Source organism: Mus caroli, unplaced genomic scaffold, assembly GCF_978045245.1.
Source record: "Mus caroli unplaced genomic scaffold, Mus_caroli_1 scaffold_8, whole genome shotgun sequence".
Taxonomy (NCBI): Eukaryota; Metazoa; Chordata; class Mammalia; order Rodentia; family Muridae; genus Mus; species Mus caroli.
The window spans coordinates 135,455,716-135,460,280 of NW_028227263.1; the positions used below are offsets into that span (position 1 = coordinate 135,455,716).

Below are 4,565 nucleotides of genomic sequence, written 5' to 3' on the forward strand. Positions count from 1 at the left end.
GAACTTACCTAACTCATGGGAATCGCAAGCGCACACACACAGACCCCAACAACTCAATTAGCCTGTGCCTGTTGTCTTCAAATCTGCACAGAATCCTGTTTCTCAACATGACTCATGCCACTTCACATTCTTGACATTAGTTTTTTGAAAATTATTCATGGAAAAAATCCATAAATCCTGTTCTGTGATCCAAGTGCATAGGTATTCTGAAACCAGAGCTATGCAGAATGTCGGGAGAATGATAATTGAACAGGTAGGGGAGGATCCTCTGAACTACTCTGAGCAATTGTTGATTATTTATTTATTTTTTATTCCACTTTGAACGTTGTTCTAGTAACGTAGAGATATATTCTTGAACTGTAAGCAGTAGACATGAGATGGGAAGATGTCTGAAAAGGCAATGCATTCAACTTGCAACTCTAAGACTTAGGATTAAAACCCCAACATGTAGAAAAATGTCAGAGGGTATGTCAGGCCTCTGTCAGGACCACTATAGAGAACAAAAGTGGAGATCAGAAAATGTTTGGAAACTCTAGTGCCAGAAAGACAGGTGTATAAAGCTGCTAACCAGAAGGACACTGTCTAAAAGCAAGAATCAACTCAAGAATTAACAGCAAAGAATTCTAATAAGATATGCTGTGGAACTATGGAAGTACAGACAAAAAAATTACACACACATACATACACACACACACACAAAATAAAAAACAAAACATAAAAGTGGCAATCCACAAGCATGTTATATTATCATTGGGTAAGTGCAATTTAGTAGCAACATTCTTCTCGGTTTGAAGATGACATACTGAGGCTGAAGCCCTACCAGTCACTTCAGAGGATGTTAGATAGTTCAGTCAGATCTGTGGTAATTCCTCAGGTGACGGTGGTAAGTGGATGATTGGCGAAAGCGACGGCTACATAGGGAACAGGCATAAGGCATTTCTCCTGTGTGAATCATCTCATGAGACTTCAGGTTGGTCTTGTGGCTGAAGGACTTTTCACATGTGCTGCACTTGAAAGGCTTTTCTGGCATGTGTATGATCTCATGGGTTCGGCGGTCAGAGACTCGTTTGAACATTTTCTGACAGGTGACGCAAAGCAATTCACTCTTATTCAGGTGAGTTCTCTGGTGGGATGAAAGGCTCCTGGCATGCTTGAACATCCTAGAACATTCTTCACACTTGAATAGTTTGGTATCTCTACAGACTCTCTTTTGATGACTTTCACATGGTAAGTTGGACTCATGATTCTTACCAAGAAGGACAGGATCAGAGATAGGCTGCTCTTGCCTAGACTGCAACCCTGGTACCTCCCTAGGGTCTTTTTCAGAGAAACATTCCCCATGTGACTCTTGTAGGCATGTAGATGTTCCTTGACTTGCTCTTGTAGAATCCTGAGGAACTCCATAAGGAATATCTTCCATCTCAGGCTCAGGATGATATATTTTCTTGTTAATGAAAGGGAGTCTGTCTTGTTCCTGGGAATGATATCACCCCCATATACTTGAGTAGCAGCATTCCTGGAAGTGTTATAGCAATTGTTCTTGTCCTCAGAGATGTTTTTTCTCGATAAATCCATTGGTTGTTCCTCCATGGGGACATCTGTAGTAGTCGGAGCACTCGGGAAGTCTACATGATGACTGAAGTTGCCTTGACTTGCTCTTCTGGCACCATGAGGGAAATGAAAGAAAACATTCCCCTCTTCATGCTCAGGGTACTGTTCTTTCTGGATAATAAGAAGGGAATCCATTTCATTTCCACTACAGCTTTCACCAACATTTACTTCAGTAGCATTACAAGAGGTGTTGCCTTCATTTTCACTGTTTTCTTGTCCTTTGGAAAGAAGACAATCTATGAAAATGTACCCAAAATGGACCCCCTCAAAACATGAGTCTTTTATCCAGGTTACTACTAACCTATGGCCAAGAATCTATCTTGTGTAGTGTCTACTGTCATCTGTGCATTATCTGGTGTTGGCCTTGTTGCAGATTGCTGTTGTTTCAAAAACTTCATGACTTCTTTTAATGGCATGTTTTCAGAAAAGAGGGCTTCTTGTCCTTGCATTGACACGTGGACCTTTAAAGAAAGGCATGTTCTTCTTATGCATGAGCATGTGGATTGCAGACACCTAACCTCAACCTGCTAACACAGGGAGACTGGAATATTGATTAGCTCATTTGTTTAGGTCTTAAGTCTAATGATCTTCCCTGGCACTCTCAAATTCTGACTTCTAAAGTCACTATAGATAATGTGTTTTCAAATGTCGAGTCATTGTCCCTAGAGACACACAAAGTTGTGTTCCTGTGAGCTCTGCCAACCATAGCTTCTTTAACTGGTCAATACATTGAAGGAGGATAAGCCTTCCTTAAACTGGCTAGCCCATGTTTTCAGATTGTCTTAACTTTACCTGATTTTTTTTTTTAATGTAGTGTCTCAAGAAGTACAAGGCCTGCTCTCAGGAACATGACTGGATATTAGGGGAGCAGTGTACTTAGTATGAAATTTTAAACTTAAAATAAAACTCAAAGAGTATATGCAGTATAATTCTTAACTTGCAAGGTGTGGTCAACAGATTTAATTTAGCTGGGCAGTGGTGGCTCGTGCCTTTAATCCCAGAATTTGGGAGGCTGAACAAAGAGCATTTCTGAGTTTTAGGCCAGATTTATCAACAGAGTGAATTCCAGGACAGCCAGGGCTACACAGAGAAATCCTGTGTCAAAAAAACAAAACAAAACAAAAACAATACCTAATACAAAACCCAAAACCCAAAAACCATTTAACCTAACACGTGAGAGGCAGAGGGAGGGTAATTCCTCTGATTCCAAGGCCAAGGAGGACTACATAAAGATACCATGCTGCAGCAGGGCGGTGGTGGCACACACCAATAATCCCAGTACTTAGGAGGCAGAGACAGGCAGATTTCTAAGTTCGAGGACAGCCTGGTCTACAATGTGAGTTCCAGGACAGCCAGGGCTATACAGAGAAACCCTGTCTCGAAAAACAAAAAACAAACAAACAAACGAACAAATAAACAAAAACAAAGAAACCATGTTGCAAATCACAAATACAAGCAAGCAAGCAACCCGGAAATGAACCATACAACTAAACCAATAAAAATGCAAACAAAATATCTTAAATAGGAAGCATTTTTAATTGGTATGTAGGAATGTATGTATGGTATGGTAGAATATTTTCAACTGCTTCCCAATTTCTATAAATCACTGGGAATTTTGCAAATCATGGCTTTGAGAAAACATCAAACATAATTAAATCTACATTAGGTCTATCCAAATTTGAATGTTTGGACTGGAGCACCATTATGCATCACAGAAATTCTTATGGGTATGGTGCTGTTTTGTATACAGCACCAATGATATTTCAATATCAGAATTTTATCATTCTGACACCTCAGTTTTCTAGACAGAGAATCAATGATATGTAATAGCCAGTTTGAGAATCCATTTAGTCAATTAAATCCCATTTTTTTGCCACACACTTCAACGGATCACAGGCTAGGAGTGTGAACCTTGTTTATAACTGTTCATGGCAGGATCTAACATAGTCCTCATAAAAACTCAGTAAGCATCTCCATGAACAAGTTGGGTCTCACACACAAGTTATGTCCTCTACATCCTTAAAGTCCTCCCCAGGACTTTCTCTACTAATAATTTCTCTCTACTAATATGTAAATAAACTAGACTTAGTTGTGCATATCAAACCTAATTGATAGGCTCCTTTCTGCTATATTCATGGTAATTTGAGGCAATTATTTTTTTCAGTATAAATATTTTTGTTACAGAATATAATCTCATTTGTAAAATACAACATAGAAAGCAATCAAAGAACAAAACAAAACAATACAAAACAATACAAAACCCCCTACTTTTCCCCAAACCCAAATGATTCTGCCTTTCCTTCCAACTAAGTCCCCGAGGAACTCACCATGACAGGAGGCTTCAAGCACTCATCAGTCAGACTCTCCATGAATCTCTCCATGTTTCTGCCACTGGATTTCCACTTCTCTGTCAAAGCAAACTTGTCCTTGCAGTACCCAGTGAGGAGAAACTGCTCCAAGACCAGTTGAGAAATCATCTGCTTTTTAGTCTGCTTTTCTGGCTGCAACCATGAGTTGAACATCTTCCAGAGACTTTGCAGCTCCTGATTTGCCCAGCAGCCATTGTTACTTGGGGAAAAGTTTAGCTGAGCACTTGGTGAGTTAGAGATGTCTTCTGCCCACTGCACACCAGAACTATCAGTTGGAGTAAACTCTAAATTGTTGGTCTGAAGGTCTTTTCCTGGTGCCTGCTGTGAAGCCATTGTGGTGACAATGGTCGGAAAGACTCAACTATAGCAGTTTAGTATCTGTTTTGTGACTTTAGGAAAATGCTAACAGTTGATGGATGTACTCTAAAAGCTGTCAATTTTAAAAAGGAAGAAACAAATAATAATGTTAACAAAACAAACACACAAAAAATGAGATTTGTGTCATAGATGGTTTTATGGGTTACTGACAGTAAATGTTTCACTATAATCCTTTAAATCTGCTTGCATGGAATTGGAAATGGGCAA

At 39.5% G+C, this 4,565-nt stretch overlaps 1 pseudogene; it reads right to left on the reverse strand.

The window, feature by feature from the left end:
* Nucleotides 1-847: 847 nt before the first annotated feature.
* On the reverse strand, nucleotides 848-4,313 carry LOC147003641 (zinc finger and SCAN domain containing protein 4C-like; annotated as a pseudogene).
* Nucleotides 4,314-4,565: the final 252 nt, after the last annotated feature.